We start from the raw sequence: 22,162 nt of genomic DNA, 5'->3' as shown, positions 1-22,162 counted from the left end.
AACAAATCCCCTAATATCTGATCTTCAGGTCATTTTCCAATGTTTACTATTACAAATACTGAACAATAAGCATCTTTAAGGCTGTCTGATGATAGTCAATGATGACACTGATCCATAAAAGGGCAATTACAAAGTTAAAGGCATGATGTGTGAGGATGGTTCCTATATAGGCATCCTTTATGACCCAGACAAGACCTCTGGTTTAGTTTCGGGTAAGAACACAGTTTGGTTTTGAACATTGGGTGTTCCTGATGCCACTGAAAACGTTTCATGTCCTCCACCTACTGCTCACGAGCTGTGCACCAAGTCCTTCAGATAGGAAGCTTCTGACATTTGTCAGTCCCTCCAGGTAGCCTCTGCACGTGGCGTCGTGCGAGGGGTCCCACGGGGGGCTTTTCTGGTTAGAGGGTTATAACCTGGCTGATGGACTGACCTTTCCTTTATAGATACCCAGTTATGGGCAGCTCCTTCCACCTGCTCAGCCATCATCCTGCATCACTGGAATTTGCCGAAAATCTTTGGCTGATGGTTTGTTTTGCATTTTCTTCCTTGTTCTGGACTTTTGCAGTTAGGATCCCAGCTGAGGAAGTGATGACTCCAACTGGCTGACTGGCTGACTTTGCACTACCTTCTCCAATTTCCCCAGTCCTATGTCCCGAGCTTGGGGGGAAGGGTCTGTCATGGCTGCCACTAACATCCAGTCCCAGCCCCTCCAGGTCTCCACGAAGTACCGCTGTGGGCTCCCAGGCCACTGGCTTCTTGCAGCAGATGAAAGCCCAGGTTGTTTAGAGGCGGAGGCGATCCCTCTTACGCTCTGGTTTGGAGACCACAGGTCTTAGTCACCAGGTCAGGAAGTCACGGGCGGGGCGGGGCTGCTGATGTTGCTGTTGGGAGCAACCTCGTCGGTTCTGTTCGGGCTTTCCCAATAACGGTCCCTCAAACAGAGGCTCTAAGTGAAGTGGTCTGGCTGTGTTTCGTGTTTCCCATGGGCTAGATAGTTCTGCCAGGTTCTACCTGCCGTCCCAGTTTCCTCACAACCTCCTCCATGAGGACATTCTCAGACCACAGCCACACACCTGGATGCATTTCAGCTAAGTGAAGAGAAACGTGCGGTTCCTCCAACTGCCTTTAAAGCGTAATTGATGGGGTATCACCCACCATTTGATATCCAAACCCCGTCTTTCACCAGGCCTACCTGGGAAGGCTGGCGGAGGGAGGAAACCTCGGGATCCTTGCTTTTTAATGTATCGGAGGTATTCCAAAGGAAAGGATATTTGTTTTCCCTTTTGCTCCTCTAATTGATGCAGCTGTTGCCCAGCCTCATCTGCATTAAGCTAAATATTATGTCTTTGTAACGTTTTTGATCTTCATTAATTATAGCTCAGGAAAGCTGACAAAGGCAACCTGTCTCTTTAATATAAACAAGATTAATTGCACGGTTCCTGCAGAAAATGAACTACCAGCAGTTTAACAAAAAATGTTTGTCTTTAAGCAGTCTTTGGATAAAAAAAAAAAAAAATTAAAACTGTTACAGGAAGTGCCAAAGCTGCCAAATTACCATGCCCGTGAGCCTCGCCCTCATTATCAGACTAAACGAACGAACGCACACACCCCTGCACTTTCATCCTCCTCCAGGCCCAAGGAAAAGAAAGGCGGGGGGTGGGGGAGCACCTTTATACAAAGAAGTGTCTCTGAAGTCTGGAATGCACCCTGGCTGTTTGAAGACAAGATTTATACCTGACACCTTTCCTTAAGCTCATTGTTGAGACTCGTCTGTTTTCAAATCAACCGCAGACTGACTGCTTGAGGTACTTCATCTTATAACGACCACATAATCTAAGATAAATACACAAGGGATTGCTATCACTTTCATTAATAACCATGAAATATTCCTTCCTTCAGCAGGTTAAAAAAAAAAAAGAAAATAAAACAGGCAAATACACTCAATGGGCTGAGGTTGAAGGCTTGTGGGGAAGGGCTTCCTTAGGGCAGGGGCCAGAGGGCAGAGAGTGGGGGCAGGGGTCAAAAGGTGAGGGTAGGGGTCAGAGGGTGAGGGCATGGGGCAGAGGAGAATAGGCAAAGAGCAGAGGACGGAGTGAAGTGTTCAGAAGGACTCAGACACAGCACAGCACCCAGAGGATAGGAAAGGAAGCTGGGGTGCACTCCACAGCCCCTCCAGTGCTTCAGGACCCTCACTTAAAATGGAAAAGCCAAGAGTCCGGACTCGTTGCCATTCACCCCTGGAGTCAGGGGCTGGAGTGTGGTTCTTGAGCCTTTGCAGCAGACCTAACAACCTGAGAGATCAGGTCCTTCAGGAAACCTAAAAGCCCAAGAGTGAGCCCTTTGATTATTTGGGACACTGTGACCTTGAGGCCAATCTGAAAGACCAGTCTGGCGAGTGGGCTCTCCAGGCTCATGGCTGGCTGAGAAAAGGCACCAGACTTGGGACAGGATGACAACAGAGCCATGAAAGAATCTGGGAGCTACGGCCCCCTCATGACAAACCACCCTCCTCTGGCCAGTCCGCACAAAGCGGCCTCTGGCTGGGGGCTGACGCAATTCAAATTGGCACCCACAGAGAATGGAACACGGTGCTCTCCAGGTCATGCTTAGAAAATGGGCCAGAGCCAGAGAATCCTTTGTGTCAACATCTAGCTCTCTGTGGCTTCCCTGGAATTCCTGACTCTGAGAACATGTTGGAATCGTGCCTAATAAAGCCAGCATATATAGATGTGGAGATGACTCAGGTGAAGCCAAAGGAAGGCATTGCAAGGCCAAGTGTGGGCAGGGCCAACCAAGCTCCACGGACGCCTGTGGCCTGGGGTCAGGGGCTCACATAGCCTAGCGGGTAGAGGAGAAGGGGATATGAGGTTGGCAATCAGCTTTCCCAGTGAGCAAGCGGATGCAAAGGAAATGTGTTTCCTGGTGTCTGTGATACTGTCTGAGGATGTAGGGAGCCAGAGGCCTGGAGGTGAGTCTAAAAAATGGGAACCAAACTACTGTTTAGCTGGTGTTGAGAAAGTCCCAGGAAGGTGTGGCCTGGAGGGAAGAAGCGAGCCAACCTTGGTATGCAGAAGCTCAAGTGTCATGTTGCCAGGCCTGTCTCATGGAGTTCCCCCTGCTCTGGTCCAATCTGGGGTCCTTCTGGTTTTTCATGACCAGAACACTGCCTCTTTCAATGCTTGCTTTTCTGTGACATTCAAACCTAGGGTGAAATGACTCAAGTCTCAGGTGTTCCAGGAGCCCTGTTGCAGCCATTGTCCCTGGGCGGAGGGGGAGCTGGGGCCTCACACTCTGGGGCACCCAGCCAGGCCAGCACCTAAGTGTGGGGTGCACCCTGAGCACTCAGCTCCGTGTGCCCAGTGAATGGCTGCCCCTCCAGTGGCACAGTCATGGTGGGACGCTGGCCTCACAGAGGTGACAGAGGCCAAGGCTTTCCTCAGCGCATGTCTACACCTTTTCTGAAGCTTGGCACAAAATGCTGTATGAAAATGAAGAAGATGTGTCTTCTGAGATGCTAACTTTTCCAAGGGTCTGTCCCCTTGAGCGTATTTTGAACATGGGTACACAGAGGCACATACACATATAACTGGAATAAAAGATTTACAAAGCACACTTTCTACCTGATATTTCCCACTATGTGATACAATGCTATACTATGTATTCCATTCCAGCAAAACGAATAAACATGAGTCTTGACCCACTATATCAATCTCATGATGCACTAAGGAGAGGCACCTGGCAGTTTGACAAAATGCTGCTGACAAAATGCTCTCGATTAGCAATGAGGACAGAAGGCAGCGCATGGGAGGGACTTACAGGTCTGACACAGTGCCAAGGAGACTGGGAGTGGGGAGGGTGGGCCCTAGTCCTGGCCAGGCTGGCTGCCTTAGGCAACCACCAGTTTCTCTGGGCTCATTTCTCCATTGGTGGACATTGTTGCATTGGACCCCCGAAGTTCTAACTCTCTGTTGGGACCTGACTTGGTGCTTTCCTGGGAGACTGAACAAAGAACAGGTGATCGGGATGGAATATTATGCAGCCATCAGAAAATGAAATCTTGCCATTTGCAATGACATAGGGCAGAACTAGAGGGTATTAAGCTGAGCGAAATAAGTCAATCAGAAAAAGACAATCATCATATTGTTTCACTGATGTGAGGAATTTGAGAAACAAGACAGAGGATCATAGGAGAAGGAGGGGAAAACAAAACAAGATGAAACCAGAGAGGGAGACAAATCATATAAGACTCACTTCAGGAAACAAACTGAGGCTTGCTGGAGGGGAGAGGTGTGGGGGGATGGGGCGGCTGGGTGATGGACACTGGGGAGGGCGTGTGCTATGGTGAGGGCTGGGAATTGTACAAGACTGATGATTCACAGCAAATAATTCATTATACCTTAATTTAAAAAAAGAGAACAGAACAGGTGATCGATACCTTAGAATTTTTAGTGGAGGATGGGTTGAGCTCATGAGGTGATGCTGTTGGTGAATTTCTTTACAGATCATGGTTAAGCTCCTCCAAAATACTCGATACCTGACTTTCTTAAAACCAGATCATCAGGGTGATGATCTGAGCTGGGTAGCTCAGTGGATTAAAGCCTCTGCCTTCAGCTTAGGTCATGATCCCAGGGTCCTGGGATCAAGCCCTGCATCAGGCTCTCTGCTCAGCAGGGAGCCTGCTTTCCCCTCTCTTCTCTGCCTGTCTGTCTGCCTACTTGTGATCTCTGTCAAATAAATAAAAAAAGCTTAAAAAAAAAAAACAACCAGATCATCAAGCGTATCTCCTAGAACGTCTGTAAGGAGCTTGAGGAAGCAGGTGGGGTTCACACTTCTGTCTCCACTGCCCTCCCAGCAAACAGAACAATGGATCATGATCTCATTCATCATATCATCAGCCTCGCTGACAGTTTTTCATAATTCTCTGGATGTAATAACAATACTTACTAGTCGTAGGAAGCCTTCAAATATGTAAAACTATAAAGAAGAAAACTAGAAAGCACCTATAGTCCTAACATCCAGGATTATTGAGATTTTGATGTTTCTCATTATCATCTTTTATCTTATCTTATCTTATATCATCATCTTATCTCTTCAGCTATATATCTAATCAAGAATCATTTTGTACATAGAGTTTTGTATTCTTTTTGCTTACTGATTTAACGCACCTCTCCTTTTGTCATGAAATGTTCTCCAGGAGCATAGCTGCACAGTGTTCCACAACAGGGATCACCCACGAGTAGCTGACCCATCTTCTAAACCCTTTCACTGTTACAATCAACATTACAATATACGTAACTCACACAGTAAGAGGAACTCTAATCCTTTCCTTGGGATAAATTTCCAGGGAAAGAATTGTTGGGTCAAAGATCCACAGATGGAGGCTACCTCAGCCACCTTACCGTCCCTCCCTCAGAGCCTCTCCCGCAGGCAGGGAGCAGCAGGAAGGCTACCACCAAGGACTTCTGGCGGTGCTTGACTAGATTTTGGAGTTGCAGAGGGAAGAAGAAAAGGGAGCATGATCTCTAATGACAGAAACAAAGAATCAGATAGAAGCAAGGGGGCACCATCCAGCTCTCTCCCTTCTAGATAAGCTGAAGGGAAATCCTCATGGAAGGAGGCTAGGGCCTAAGGTCACTCCTCTGCCTGCTTGAGCCACCAGCCCTGGGCTGGCCTAGCTGTGGTCACGCAGATGGGGGCTCCTGTGTGGCAAAGCAGAGTTGGAGGACAGCACCCCTGGAGGCCAGCCACTCCATCACAGCCTGGCCTCTCGCAGCGGATCTGCTGTAGCTGCTTCTCTTCATATGGGCTCAGCGGCTCTGGGACTCACTCAGGAGAGCTGCTGCCAGGCGCTCATCTGGAATCTTTCCAAGAACTCTTTCTCTGGTGGACTTGGGCAAGGCAGATGCCTGGAGCAGAGGGGACCCAAGAGAGACAAACCAAGTTCTTGTGGAGCAAACATTAGATTTATGTGTCATAGGTGGGGCTGCCTTTTTGGTTGTGGAGATGCTAAAAAGAAGAGATATTTCTATTAAATGAGCATTCATAGGCAGGTGTTAACAACTGTTTTCTTTTCTGAAGCTGTGGGGTCAAAATGAACTGGTTCTCATGCAAGGGGTTCTGGGCCCAGCTCTGCAGCCCGAGTGTGCTGGGCTCGCTGCCTCATGAGTGGTTGCCAGGCTGGGAAAGCGCACAGGCTGTGTGTCCATGCTGCACATGGCCAGGCCAACTCTCATTTTTCTAAGCTTATATTTGTATGAAAAGCCCCAGCTGTGTTCAGGGAAACCAAGGAAGGGATATGCAGCTGTAAGATGAGTCATGAGCTATTTCTCCCAACACTCGGTCTCAGAATATAACAGTTTGGATAAAATCCTAGAGAGATTTTTCTCCTGCTTGGACTTTGCCTGTAAAACACAGAAGGGAAATCTACAAAAACATCTAAGTGGGAATATGAACCCCATCTGGGGCCAGTGCATGGGACGCCTTCAAGGCACCCCTGTCCTGGCCTTTCCTTGTTGTTCTGTGAACCCACAAACCACACTCCCCACTGCAGAGCCGCACTCATTCCTTCAAGTACTTCGCACATTTTTTTTTTTAAAGATTTTATTTATTTCTATGGCAGAGACAGATCACAAATAGGCAGAGAGGCAGGCAGAGAGAGAGAGGAGGAAGCAGGCTCCCTGCCGACCAGAGAGCCTGGAGCGGGGCTCAATCCCAGGACCCTAAGATCATGACCTGAGCCAAAGGCAGAGGCTTTAACCCACTGAGCCACCCGGGTGCCCCCACTTCGCACATATTAACCGAAGTTACGTCTCACGACAATCCCATGAAATAGGTGGGTTTTGCTGTGCCCGTCTCACAGATAAAGAAATGGAGGGTTAGAGAGGTTATCTAGGTTCACACAACCTATACTAAGTGATGAAAAAGGAAGTCCAACCAAGACTTCCCACTCGAGGCCCACATTCTTGCCAGTGGCCACCGCACCACTTTTCCACTTGCTAGCATGACAATTGTGCACACGCTTCTGAAGGCCAAATATATCACCGTTTTATCCAGCACCCCGAGCATAAATTCAAAGATCCTCACTCTGCTATGGTTGTGTTAAAGTCCACAAACAATCCCAGTATTTTCTGGGAGAACTGAAGGCAGCAGAGATACGGAGGAAAGGGATTTGCCGATGATGGTTGCCGTCTCCCACCTCCTGCCAGTCCTGTTGGCAGCCACACTCAATGGAACCGAACAAAATTCCATGGCTCTGCACGCCAGTCAAGATCAGTCACTGCCACGTGCAGGTCCCACATCCTTGTGCCTTCCCTCACTTCGCTCACTGGTGTCGTGTGCATGAGCCCCATCATAGAGATGCTTTAGTTTTAGAAAACTGCACTGGGAAGCTTTATGTTATGTATTCTTATTTGAAATTCTGTGTCAATGCAAAATGGCTGCTGTAAGTGAAATATCATCATGAAATCTAAATTTAGTAAAACCAAGGTTCTTAGGAGCTAGGAGAAGAAAATTCTCTTCGCATTTAGGGGCTGTCCACAATCTGTTTCTAGGGTGTTTAAGAATGCAGACGTTCTTAAATTGAAAAAGACGTGAATTGTAAGAGCTGCAAAAGGACCTTTTAAGAAATCAAACTTTTGGGGGGCGCCCGGGTCGCTTAGTCAGTTAAGTATCTGCTTTCTGCTTAGGTCATGATCCTAGGGTCCTGGGATGGAGCCCCAAAATGGGCTCCCTGATCAGCGGGAAGCCTGCTTCTCCTTCTCCCACTCCCCCTGCTCCTGTTCCCTCTCTCGCTGTGTCTCTCTGTCAAATAAATAAATAAAATCCTTTAAAAAATTAACTTTTTATGTTGAGATAACTATAGTTTCACATGCAGTCATGAGAAATACCGCAGAGATCTGGTGTCCTCTTTACCCCAATGGTTTCATCTTGCAAAATTACAGTGTAATTTGCCCTCACAGCGGCCATTGACATTCATGCAGTCAGGATGCAGATAAGTTACGAGACTTTCTAGAGGCTCTTTTGTAAAACTCTATCATCTGCAAGAACAGCTTGCTCTTTTGACAGAAGAATGAACCGGGGCTCTTCAGGACATTGTGACAACTTTAGGGCAATGCTCAGGCTGCAGGTCTCATCGAAGTGCCCACCCCTGACCTGCAAACTACAAATGAGGGACCCCTTCTTTCTGTAAGTCTACCTTCTTGTGAAATGATGTGGGCAGAGGGAGGACAGTGGGAACCGGCTGGAGGGATGGCCACACCCTCTGTACTAACAGTGAACCAGACAGAGATCAGCCCTGGCTCCAGCACTGGCCGTCCTGCACTCTCTTCTCAGATCCTCTTCTTTGGCCATAAGATGGGGCCACTGAGCTGGAGCTGCCCAGTAAGATGGCCATTTTACACGTGTGGCTGCTGAGTGCTTGAAACGTGGCTAGTGTGACTTTGGACCTGAATTTTTAATGCCTATTAGCTTTAATCAATTAAATGTAAAGCCATATGGGGTTAGTGGCTATACCACCAGGCAGGACAGGAGAAACTCTTTCAGATTCCTCCCTCTTCTCAAATGTTTTCTAATTACAATATCTAAGCTTATCCAGATTGTCCCCCCCCCCACCCCGCCCCACTGCTGTGGTGTTCTTCTGAGATGGGGTGAGCTTTAACCCTTAGGAAGCTGAGATTCAGAGAGTTCTAGAAATTTTTGAGGTCCCACTGGTGAATTGTGCTAGAGCCTGCGGCACACCACAGTCATGTGAGTTCTAGACCACATCACCCCCCCTTCTTTGTATTACATGATGAGTCAAATGCAACCCCACCAACATTTTACTGTGATTTAAAAAAGGGACTCATGCAACTGTCCAACCTCCCCCTACATTGAATATGAAACCCAAAATATGGGCAATAAAAGTTCATATTCTAACTAAGAGAAAGACAGGCACTTTTGGGAGGAAAAAAAAAGGCAAAATGTGGTAACCAAAGACTGAAATAAGGATAAGACTTTGACAACTTAGACACTCCTATTTAAAGAACCAGTTTTCTGTAAGCAAAACGGAACAGTAAATAGCAAAGAACTCTAGAAAGAAAAACACTGAAGATAAAGCCACACAAAAGCTCAAAAAATAAGAGATTTTCGCTGTTGCCCTTGGGCTGAGCTCTTGGCTCATTCAGGGTTGACACCAGCCCCCTGGGTAGGCTTCCCCCAGGAGACTCATCCTTCATCATGAGCTTTCAGAGGGTGGCAGATACAGCACGTGGGGCAGAAATTCTCCAAGCCATGTAGTACAATAGAAACATACTTAACAGCATTTTGAGAATAAGGAATAATTCATTCACTCTAATTAAATCCTATAAGGTTCAGCTTAATACTCTATGTATGTTGAATATTGTAAGTTTCTTCACCTTGAGTAACACAACCAGCTTGTTTTACACTAATTCCCTAAAAACTTACTCCTTATTTCATATTACCCCCCTCTAAATATTATCCCACAGATCAGAAAATGTGTGTGTGTGTGTGTGTGTGTGTGTGTAGGTGTTCTATCTTTTAATGATCCTAAATGTCCCAGTTGTCCCCCGATACGCGTCTTCTAGTGACAGAAAGAGAGAGCAAACACAGGAGGATCCTCCGAAGGCTTTCGCCCCCTAAGGATGGTCTCCTCCTGAGCTCCACAGGCTTTAGAGGGATTTGGGTATTTTCCTCTTACCTTTGGGCGTCTGTGCACTTCTATCATTTCCCTTCCAGTGACTGCCACAGTGGAAAGTCTCCTTCGCCCTTCCTTGGGGTTTATGGTAATTGAATGTTTGATGTAGGATAGGTGGGGCTCTCTGTGCACATTGGCAGGTGAAGAGAGGGAGGCCAGAGGTTTTATCACATCACAGGTGAAATCCAATATCGAGGCCTTTCAAGTCTCGCAGCCCAGCCCCCTCCAGCCTCCCCGAACTCGCCCTCCCTCAGCACCCCATCACCCCCAGGCCAAGATATATTTCCTGAAAACTGGAAAAACTGGGTACCAGCCACCTCAGATCAGTGCTAATTAAATTAGGTTCTAGAGTTTGGGCCCAGTTCCCTTATCTGCAAGTGACGCCTTGCCCTCTCCCGCTGGGCTCCGAGCGTGCGCAGGTAAAGCATCTGACATCACGTATCCTTGGGTCTGATGTACTTGGTAGCATCTGTACACCAAGGGTTTAGATCAGACTTTAACTTGGATGTAATCCTCTCCTCCTGGTCTTTTTCGCCCCTGCTTTCTTCTCACCAGTTACGCTCCAAGCATTCACCGTGTATCTGTGGCAGCCCTTGACTAGTTTTCCAACTTCCACCTTTGTCATGTCTGTTACAAACGTCTACCCCTGGGTCATCTTTACAAGGAACGCACGGGCTGTGGTGAAGGGTCTAAGAGATCACCCCGAGAATTTAAGATGTGCAGTGGCACTGGAGACCCACTGAGGCTTGAGTCCCCTGGGACAGTGTTCCTCGTGGGGACAGGAAGTCCCACTGTGAGATGTCTCACTGGTCCCGTGGGGCCATAGCATGGAGCCTGTGACCTCAGCCACACATCACATGCCTTCCTCGAGAAGATGCCAAGTGCCTCTGAGGGAGAGTCTGTCTTTCATCTGGATAGCAGTGATAACAGAGCTCTACCTCTCTAGTTCCTCCCAATAGAAAGAGAACCCATCTGTTTTCAGGAGCACCGAGCTACGGCATTTTGTTATAACACTGGCCACACAGGACAGACAAATCCGCAAACATGGTACTCAAAGGCAAAGTGCATAGAGAAGCAGGGGGCAGAGAGCCGGATCTCCTTCACCAGGATCTCCCCCACCGGCACTGGCCCATCATGTGTTTTTGAGATCAAGTCCCTGGGATAATCAGCGGTGGGTTCATATTTCACAGAGAAAACCAGAAAAAAAAACATTAAGAATATCAAAGGCTAGAATTTTCTTTTACTCCAGTACTTCATGTTTCCCTGAGGCTGCAGTGACTGCTGTGGAAAATATGGTTGGGGGTTTGCAGGTGAGAAAGGGAGCAGAGGAAAGGTGAGGCCCACTACTTTCGGGTTTTAAAATGAGTGTTTACTGGTTTCTTCCTTGCTTTTCATCCTTTTTAAAAAATTATTATTATCAAAGAGGCTTATAACAGTCCTATGTGCAGCAAGTGACTTCCTGATTTTTCTGCCCAAATGAGGTGGCTATAAAACTTGAAGAGAACTGGGTGCTCTCCATACATGGAGAAGTGGGTCTCTGTAGAAAAAGTTAAGATGAGCTTGATCTTTTAATTGGTTCACTTTTACTTCATAAATAATTTTCTTTCCTCTTCTCCCTCAGAGCTCCAGATAACACCATCTATCAAATAAAAGTAGACCATGGATTTCTGTTTGTTTGAGGGCTTCATGTGTGGATTTTTTAAAAAAGGAAAATAAGAGCCAATTAAGATAAATTTCTCCTGGTGTCACAATGTTACCGAGAGCAGCAACTTCAGGGACAGACTGTGGAAACCCCTAGAGATTAGAAAGCCTAAAATGTGTCAGAGAGAGCTCTGGGTGATGGAGCCCCCTGGCCCAGCAGCCCCAGCTTTGAGAACAGCCGGTGTTCTGGCAGGAGCAGAGCCTGTGCTCTCTCCCATGACTGCACCAACACCCAAGAATGGAGCCGCGGAGCCTGGACGACGGAGACAGCATACAGATGCGCTGCTGAGCACTGACTATGTGACCAAGCATCCTGCTGTCCTGGGTTCAAAACAGAATCCTGCATCCCGGAAGCCCGCACCCTGCACACCCCGGAAACCGTATCATTGGATTTTCACAGAACAACCTGAGGGAGGTGCTGTTATTGATCTCACTTTGCAGAGGAGGAAACTGGGGCTCAGAGAGGCTAAATAACTTATTTAAGGTGATGATAACCAGCGAGTGATAGATTAGGAATATTGCCTCATGCTTGGTAACCCTAGTGCAGCCACTGTTCCCATCTCTTGAAAGCAGGTGGGCTGGGGAGCACTTCATTTTGCTCTGGTGTCTGGGTGCACACCGCCCCTGTGGGGGGACACTGAATCAGCAACTTTCTATGGATTAGGAGCCAGAACATGCTGTCTCCTCAAAGTGTGGCCTGTAGACCAGCTACATCAGCATCACCTGGGAGCTCATGAGAAGTGCGGAGAGTTTCTGCCCTCCTAGACCTATAAGAATTAAAATATGCATTTTAAAAAAAAATTTAAAAAAATTTTTTGGTTGTTTTTATTTATTCATTTGAAAGAGAGAGACAAAGGGAGCATAAGCAGGGGGAGAGGCAGAGGGAGGAGGGAGAAGCAGACTCCTCACTCAGCTGGAAGCCTGACCTGGGGCTCGATCCCAGGACCTGGAGATCGGGACCTGAGCCGAAGGCAGATGCCCAACCATCTGGACCACCCAGGCGCTCCTAAAATCTGCATTTCAACAAGATTCCAGGTGATTCAGAAATGCTGAACTACCTGAGGAGGAATGGCTTTGCACACAGGTCTCCAAGCTTTTTTGGGCATCTGGATGGAGTAAGCATCCTCTATATGGGATATCTTATTATACTAAGATACTATGTACATTGTATGTAGAGATACAGAAAGTAAAAGCATGAGGTTAAGATGAAAAAAAAAAAAAGCAATTATTTATTTGCTAATGGTGCAAAACTCCTATGGTTGTTAAACTTTGAAAACCAGGGTTGTAGCTTTCCATGTTAGTAACTGGCAGGTTTTTCTGAGCTGCCCTTGTGGCTCCTGGGGAGCTGAAGCAGAAGATGCAGGAAGGACCTTCGTGTCACCAGCCCGCTGGGTTGTGCCCAGCCCCCCCCCCCTCCTTGGGGGGCAGGCTGGAGGGAGGAGCTTTTGGAGAGCAGCACCATGGGCTGCATTCTGGCCCCAGGGAGGCCTGACTATCCATAGTCCCCTGGTAATAGCCAAGGTAATTTCTTTTCTTCTTGGGGCTTATTCCCTTTATCCCTCTGGGTCACCCTGGCCTAAAGCTTGAGCCTGATCAAAGAACCAACACTTGCAAATAAAGCAACCTGGAAGGGCGGTGCAGGCCATCATGACCTAGGACCGCCCACGATGATGTCACTCTCCAGGTGAGGGTACCCGGTGGGGGCTTTGCTGGTCACTGTCTGGAGGCCACATCACTGTGAAGTTACATGTCAGCTTGCAGATTTGGGCCTCGTAGAAAAGGTAACCCCAAAGATTACAGTTTCATTGCTCTGTAGGACCCTAAGCAGTTTTGTTACCTCAACATTCTTCTTAAAAATGCCTCTAAAAGGGGCGCCTGGGTGGCTCAGTGGGTTAAAGCCTCTGCCTTTGGCTCGGGTCATGATCTCAGGGTCCTGGGATCGAGCCCCACATCGGGCTCTCTGCTCAGCAGGGGGCCTGCTTCCCCCTCTCTCTCTGCCTGCTTGTGATCTCTTTCTCTCTGTCAAATGAATAAATAAAATCTTTTAAAAAAAAAAATGCCTCTAAACATCCAGCTCCTCAGATGCTTCTGGAAGCGGCTTTGTTATCTCCCGGACCCCAGCACTAATGAGCAGAAGAAGTCCCTGACACATGCTCAGTTTCTGTGTAAAAGCCCGGGTTTTAGCTCCTTCACAATGAGATTGCACAAGACCCAATGAAGAACACACATCTGCTCTTAGGGCTTCTCTTCCTCTCAGTTATCTGGCACTGGTTTTGAGAAACGAGCCTAAAGGACAACGTCCCCTCTGGTTTGACGTGCCAAAGAGAATGTGCGAGGTTGAACTTGACTTGCCCTACGCCCTTCCTTTACTTCTGTTCTTCTCTATGTCTGGGTCCCAAGGTAGCCTCCACTAACATTTTTTTTTTAAAGATTTCATTTATTTATTTGACAGAGAGAGACAGCAAGAGAGGGAACATAAGCAGGGGGAGTGGGAGAGGGAGAAGCAGGCTTCCTATTGAGCCAGGAGCCCAATGTGGGGCTTGAACCCAGGACACTGGGATCATGATCTGAGCAGACACTTAACAACGGAGCCACCCAGGCACCCCTTCCCCCACCTTTTAAAAAGATAGACAGATTCTGTCTTTCTAAGATCTCTTTTGAAATTACCCATTTTCCTCTTGGACTTGTTTTTGCTGCTATTGATTTGTACGACTCATAAATGTGACAGCAGAAGACAAATTGACTTACACCTCCAGCAAGAAGAGAAGAGTCAGCAAACTCAAGAACCCTCCATTTGCCAAATGTTTGCTGGGCCAGGAACCCTGCTAGGCCTCTGACAATAGGCGGGTCACACTCTGGGGATCCAGTAGGGGAATGTCCACAGACAACTACACAATTCAGGGACCGCTATAAAGTAGGGTGATTCTGTTTCAATTTAGCTGTTTATTCCATTTCTCAGACTAATTTTTGACTAAGTGCAGGAATTTTACCTTAGTCATTTAAAGAAATCTATTAAGTGCCCAATAAATGCACAACACCATTTCCGTGCTGAAAGAAATACAAAGAAGTGAAAGATGAGTAAGTCCCAGTCCCTGGGGCTTCACCATCCAGTTAGATAGACAGTCAGAAACATGTAAAAATCTGAAATAACAATGCCTGGCAGAGTGTGATTAAGAGGAAAAGAACAGCCAAGAACAAGTTGTGAGGGAGCCAAGAGGGTAAAAGAAACGACAGCCAGGGAGGCTTCAAGGGGATGTGAGCATTTGACGCGGGTCACAGAGATGACACAGATTTAAACATGGGAGGAACAAAGCGGGAGAGCTGCTCATGGAGGGGACAGCGGCGCAAAGGCTCGCGTCAAAGTGGATCCTGGGCTTCAGGGCGATGTGCAGAGCCCTGTGCTTCCCTGTGGGATGGGCGGGATTCGGCCAGAGGGTGGTGAGCCCTGAATGGTCCACCCTCGGGAGTGCACCCTGGGGGAGCTTGCGGCTCAGACCCAGCCCCAGCATGGGGAGCAGCAGGGAGCCGGTCAGCACTGCAAGCTCAGTCCCCACCTCCACTGAGTTCCCAGGTGGTGCACCTCAGGATCTGAGAAGCACTGATAGAAACCTCCAGATATAAAATCAGTAAGTCAAGGAGGTGAAAAGTCCAGCTCAGGAGGTGTAGTCAGTAATATTGTAATAATGTTGCAAGGTGATAGACAGTAGCTACTCTTACTGAGGAGAGCACTGCATAATGAGTAGAAATGTTGGATCACCACGTTGCACACCCGAAACCAATATGACACTGAATGTCAACTATACTGCACTTAAAAAAAATCTGAGAAGTACTTCGTTGGGATGTGAGGAGCCAGGAGTGTGTGTAATCAGGGACAGGGCAAAGGAACTGTTTCAGGACGAGTCTGTTAATGGAAGAGAACCTGGAAGCCAGAGTCCAACTAGGAGTCTGTTTGTGGGGCTTAGGAGGGCCCGGGGTCATTCCAGATGTCATGCGGTCTGAAGAGGGCATGGCACCACGTGGACACGGCTGGACCGGCCCTCAGGAGCCACGCCAGGGCCTGAGTGAGTGTGGTCAGCCCACACACAGCAGTGAACCCAAGTCACGACTAGTTCTGAGGGAAGAGAGTAACCAAGGAGAAGCAGGTCTTCTGCTAAGAACTGAGGTTCTGAGAATCTTTCAGTTTCTTCCTATGCAGAGCACCAGGAGACAACCCAGCAGACCAAATAGAAAAGTCATGAGAGAGAAAGAAGAAAAACCAGGACAATGGTTACTTGCAGCTTTCATGAAAAGTAATTTTACTAGAATTTCCATAAACCTAGAATTTCACGCCATTAACATAAGTTCAGAAAACACATATTAATTTGTTAGTGGCGCCAATAAAAGCAGCCTTACTAAACAATAAAAGTGTCTTGGGAATACACTACAAGACTGAACAAATACAAATAATTGATTTGCTAATTTTTTCCTTTCCCTGTGGAAAGAACTACCGTTCACTTAAACTAACTTGTGAAAGACTTTCGTAGCTTACAGAAGGACCTGGGCTTTCTGTCCACCTTCCGTGTTGCTGATGGAAGAACGGGGGTTGGGGGGGGGTGTTGAGAATGATGTCATGTCCGTGACAGTCCAGGCAGGAGTCAGCGGGTCACCTGGGATGCTCTTCACCTCAAACACAATTCCTGGTACATCCTATCTGGACCAGATATGGGGTATTGAGGTCTTGGGGTGCTGTTTACATTGTCATGCTATGTCTTCCCCTCGAGCTAGATTCTTTGCTCTTTGGGCATGGGAACTATCCTTGCACTTCTTCACCTTTCCCCAGCATCTGCAAACTTGCTATTCAAAGCATAGTCCCTGGAATGTACTGTATTACCTACGAATTTGTTAGAAATGCAGAATATGAGGCCTCACTCCAGACCCACAGTATCAAAATCCGCATTTTAACCAGATCCCCAGGCGATTCATGATGTTAAAGGTTATGAGTCTAGAACAACAGTTCTCAATCCTTCCTGGACAATGGCATCCTTGGGAGAGATCTGGGCTCCACTCCAGAACAATTAAAGCTGGGTTTCTTGGGTGGGTTCTAGGCACCAGCATTTTTTAGAAGTTCTCCAGCTATTCTAGCATGAGGATGGGAATTGCAAAGAGAGCTAGACACAGAGGAAGAACTGGGTAAATGTTTAGTTAACAAATACATAGAATGAATGAACAATGGGGCATGAGGGCCAAGGGGAGGCTCTGAGGCACCTAGTCAGCTCTCTGATTTTATAGAAGAAATTGAAGCCTCCAGATTTGAAGTGATTTGGCCAAGGTCACATAGTAGTCAGGGACAAGGTAGCATTAGAAATCAGGTGTGCTGGTTGCAAATGTGTACACAAACTCTAACCCTGCCTTCAGAAGGTGGAGCCTATGTCCTCCCCCATGACTATGGGCTGATCTTAGTGACTCACCTGCAACCACCCGAAAAAGCAGAAATTGCTCTGTGCTGCCTCAGAGACTGGGTCCTAAAAGGCACTGCAGCTTCCTGCTTGCTCTGTCTTGGATGGTGTGGCTGCCATGTTGTGGGGATGCTCAAGCAGCCCGTGGAGCAGCCCATGGAGAGGCTCCAGCTAGCAGCCATGCTGGCCAGCCTCTGTAGACATGGCTCCCCAGCCTCCATCAAGTCTTCAGGCGGTGTGGCCCCAGCCGACTGCAACCTCGTGAGACTCTGAGCCACACCTGAGCCTGACCCTCCAGAATGGCGTGAGATGGCAAAGGCCTGTGGTCTGAAGTTGCTAAGTGTTGGGGTCTTTTGATCTACTTCACCTGTGAGTCCGTTCTGTGGGCTGTGCCCTGGAGAGACATCGTGTGGCATCAAGCTCTATTCTACAGAACTTAAATAGACAAGCTGACCCCAGTTCTTTAGAAGCTTTGGTTTAAAGCAGACAATGACATTGAAATCTAAACTCAGAGGGAGGCAAGGCCCGGCACAGTGTGGTCGCCCAGCCCCAGCCCACGCAATCGTGCTATGGTTCCCACTCCTTTCTGGAAGCCCTTCAGGCATCTGCCCTGCCCTTCTGGCTGGCTCGATGGCAACCTCCGAGCCACTGCCCCTTCTTGCCCTGCCAGGCTGCGGGAGTGCTGGGGGCAGGGCTGGGGCAGGTGCCGGCGGCGTCGGAGAACAGAGATGCAACCTGGGTTCGGAGCGGGATGTCTGCCCTGCCTGCCAAGTGTTGGCAGGACCAGCGTCTGAGCAGGGTGGAAGGATTTTCCCCTACTTTGCCTGTCTCCCAGCCATGGCTTGGATTGCACCGGAGTGGGAACTTGTCTGGCTAATTTGAAAAGCAAACAAACAACACCCAGCTGATCTGTTCATGGCCACACAATGGCCGGTGGCCCAGAAACTAGACGCTGAGACTCAGAAAGGGTGTGAGAAAAGGTGGTGGCCACCAGGCTGCCTGCTGCTGCTGGCTCTGTACCTCTTCCTGCTCCCATTCTCCACCACCTCCCCTGGCTAGCGAGATTCTCTCTGTGCCTTCGTGAACTTTCTAAGCTGGGCTTTCACATTTCCTAGGAGGGCCTTCACGAGGTATTCATAATGCTACGTACCTGCCCTGCGTGAAAATAGGCCACTGGAAGTGGGATGGCTCCTCCCAGCGGTGGCCAGAGGAGGAGGGCAGTGGGGTGTGAACAGCAGCTGGCCAGCTGTCCCAGCAGTAGCACAGGTGGGGATGCCCAGAGACTTCTGGTGCCCAAGGACATCTTGGGCCCGAAACCTGGCACTGAGCAAAGCCCCTGACTCTCTACTTTGTGCTAGAACAGTCACAGCACACAAGCAGTGGCTCCGGGAACCACTTGCCTTTCCTCCTCTACCTGCCAACGTACTAGCTTTCTCTGGGAGGGAAGAAATGAGGAATGCATTTTCCAGAGAGCCAGTCGGGGAGCCCAGGCTGCACTCATAACTTGTTCACCATAGACTCCGAACGCAGCGAAGTGCCTGGCATCTGGCCACAAGCTTGGCTTTCCATCTCCTGGTAAGAAAAACATGAGGATTCTCAAAGGCCCCTTAACACAGGGCTCTTTTGGACACCCCACTGGCCACTGCTTTTATGAAAATAACGTAATAACTTTTCCTGGGGTTTAAGATCAGCTCCCCAGGATATGTTCAGCACAAAGTCCTTACCCATCATCAACGAAGTATGGACCTATAAGCCTCAGCTTTGTTCACAAAAGGCTCCACATTCCGCTTCTAGGAGACCTTAGCCCTTTCCGTCCGTTTATTCTCCAAACAGGAATAAGAAAAATGAAAGGTGCCAGGCGTGCCTGGGTGGCTCAGTCAGGTAAGCACCTGCCTTCAGCTCAGGTCGTGACCTCGGGGTCCTGGGATCACAACCGGAGTACAGCTTCCTGCTCAGCGGGGAGTCTCCTTCTCCCTCTGCCCGTCCCCCTGCTTGTGCTCTCTCTCTCTCTTTTTTTTTTCTCTCTCTCAAATTAACAAATAAGATCCTTAAAAAAGAAACAGACAGGTGCCACATATTGATGGTGGATTATGGGTTAGAATCAGAGGTACCCTCTTTATAAGCATTATTTCAATTCTTAAACCATGGAAAGTAGACATTATTCTCATCTCACTGACAGATTCATAGAGGAGAAGGAATTTAATGTAAGTGGCAAAGGTGGAATTCTAGCTCGTGTCACCACCTGCATTGGGGCAGGCACAGAACACGTGAGCCTGCAGGAGTCTGCTGGAGCTGCAGCAGCCCTTGGAGGCAGGAACTCAGTTGTCCCCTAGACCTTGCAGGCAGCCATTGGTAGCCTCCTGCCCAAGGACTGACTGCCTTTACAGCTGGCTTGGAGAACTAGAACCTGTCCTTGAATTTGCTTTTCCTCTGAGTCCACACCTAAGTGCAAGGACACTGCCTACAGGGCTCAGGCAGTGTTCAGGGGGCACGAGATGGGGCAGTACCCTGGGCCAGCATCCTAGGAGCTGGAACATTCCCAAAGCCAGAGGGGCAAGGTGGGCTCTGGGTCTGAACCCAGAGATGGGCCTGACTAGTCCATGATACGTAGCTAACATCCATACTTTATTCAGCTGTCTCTAGTTTTCCCGTCATGTTTTTTCCTGTCCAGGATGCCATCCCGGACAGCATATTCCAGCACATTTTATCTCCACATCGTCTCCAGCTATGACAGTTTTCTCAGACTCTCTTTGCTTTGATGACCTTGACAGTCTGGTCGAGGACAGTGTCAAGGTGTTTTGCAGAAAATCCCTCAACTGAGGGGTTCATTCGGTTTTTCTTATGGTCAGGCTGGGTTTATGGGTTTGGGGGAGGGAGACCACAGGGGTAAAGCACCCTTTTCATCACGTCCTGTCAGATGCACATCCTGTCAGCCTCCTGTGTCACTGCTGATACTGACCTGGAGCACGTGCCAGGCCCTCCCACTTTCCAGTTACGTTTCTCCATCCTGTACTGTCCTTTGTACCCTCTTAGTGATGACTGTGAGCTGCTACTCTTAAGGGCTGGGGAGTTATGCTCCACCTCCTTGAGACGGGTGTGTCCACTTAATCTATTTCAGTCTTCTGCACCGGTGATTTGTATCTTGTCCTCTATTCATGCAATCATTTATGATTATTAATTTTGGATGCAGGGATATGTACATCAAATTTTGGATTATAATCCAATAGTACCTTACTGCGCCATTATTCCGGCTCTGGTGACTGGGAGCTCTTTCACTTGATTCCTATGTCTCTCAGACTTAACCCCATGTTTTTTGTTTTTGTTTTTATTTTTGTTTGTTTGTTTTTTGCCCTTCTCTGCTTTCTGGCACTAGAGGATGCTGCAGGCTTTTCTTTATTTCCCTGCCGCAACCCTGTGATGAGCCCTCTCTCTCTAAGGAATTCTGATACCACTTGCAAATGGCCTTAGAAATGTGGGTCTGGGTGTGGGGCAAGGTGGGGAGATATCTGAGGGTGCCCGTTACCTCCCAGGGCAGGAAAGAACCAGCTTTCCACTACGCAGGTGACGGTGTTGTGACAGCAAGTCAGTGATTGTGCCCTGATGATGCTGGCAGCCTGCCAGTGGCTGGCCCCTGCATGTTTCCAGATCCTGGACTGCTTACCATGAGCTCTGCCTTCACAGCTCATTAGTGCTGCCCTCAGAGGTCCATGGCCTCTTGCCATTGGCTCTTTGAGGATCTTGCCTCTCTGAGTAGTCTTTAAGTAAAAAGTGATTCCAGGTGTTATGAAGGACCCAGCATGCCTGCAAGTCCCCTGTCCTAATACCTGCTTCCTTGACTTCAAGGCACTTTCTCATTGAGTCTTTGTTGTTTTCATTGCTGAAAAAGCCAGCGAGACTCTAATTAACATAAGACTTCAGAGCCGACTGTGGCAGCTTCAGGGGGCTTCAGTATCTGTGAAAGGCCAGTAGGCTTTTCTGGGCCTTAGCACAACTGCTGAGAGGGAAAAATCATCATTTGTGTTTTCTTTTCTCACTCAGTCTCTTATTCATACACACAAACTAATCACTGAGCCCTCGCTAAATCCAAGATATGATACTGTAGGATGGACTGGAGTCCTATAGCACATGCGTATTCTTACTCATAGACAGGACTCATGGCATCAATGGAAATGGACGAGATCCCTCAAGGAGTCTCTTTCCAATAGAAGACCTCCAACCAACCTCCTCCAACAGAACTGGGCTGCAGGCAATCTTCCTTTTGATAAAGGGCGTCCACACAGGGAAGTGCCAGGGCCTGAAGACAGCCAGCTCTGGACCTGCGTGGGGCATGCCTGCTGGGGTGCTGCCTTCACCCAGAATCTCTTTTAGAAACCCATCTTTGGTCTTTGAAGTACAAAAGGACTCAGGCAAAGTACAGGAATAGTGTTTCAAGGGATAAAGTATACCCCGTGGGCCTAGAACACCCCATTGTATCTCTTTCTCTGGCTCCCAATAACCACCATCTTGTTAGGTGGACAGGCCTCTTCTCAAGTCAAATAAAATGCAAGAAGTTCATTTAAGAAAAATTCACCAAAAATATTGAAATAGAAAAAAATTTTTTAAAAATTAAAATTGGCAAGTTCTGGGTGTCTTTACCAATCGGCATGTTTAAAATATTTTTTCAAGACTCAGACTTTCACAATGTATTTCTAAAAAGTAGGCCCCCAGGGGGTCTTCATGATTATGGAACACACAGATCCCTCTAGGAGTTGCTGAGGCTGTCTCCACTAAGAGGAACATTTTTTGTGTTGTTTCTTTGTGTTTAACAGTGATTATTATAAAAATTTTAACCATTAATATATTAAAACTAACCTGTTAGCCTCTGAGATAAGTATGGTCAGAGGAAATGGGTTTCGAAGCAAGAGGAACACCAAACAGTGCCCCACACGGCGTGTTCAGTATGGACACAGTCTATTAGTAAAGCCAGAGAAAAGACTCAGAAAAATCCATTCTGAAAGCAGGAGGGCATCAATGAATTTGTTAGCACAGCTGAGAATCTGGTTAAATTAAACCCAGCAGGAGAATACTCCACACACAGAACAGAAGGGAGCAGCTAATGTAAACTCAGATGAATACAATTTGAAAGTTTTCCAAAAGGAAACCATTAACCCTCAAGAGTTTTCGGTTGGGGGAGGGGAGTGGTGCATAAGGAGCAGATGGTCCACTTCCAGTGAGGGATCAGGTGTCTACTTGGAAACCAGAGAAGTGCCAGATTGAAAGATGTTCAGGGTTGTAGAAAAGGAGATTCACCTGAAACTCATAGACACCAAACCACCCGAGGAAGCCGACGCAC

General features: G+C 48.0%; 1 protein-coding gene across 2 annotated transcripts in view; it reads right to left on the bottom strand.

Annotated features, from left to right (window-relative positions):
* EDAR (ectodysplasin A receptor) overlaps window positions 1-22,162 on the bottom strand; it is a 91,848-nt gene that overhangs the window by 58,534 nt on the left and 11,152 nt on the right. The window lies entirely within an intron of this gene.

Source organism: Mustela erminea, chromosome 7, assembly GCF_009829155.1.
Source record: "Mustela erminea isolate mMusErm1 chromosome 7, mMusErm1.Pri, whole genome shotgun sequence".
In the NCBI taxonomy this organism is placed as follows: domain Eukaryota; kingdom Metazoa; phylum Chordata; class Mammalia; order Carnivora; family Mustelidae; genus Mustela; species Mustela erminea.
This window is presented reverse-complemented; position numbering and strand designations above follow the sequence as displayed.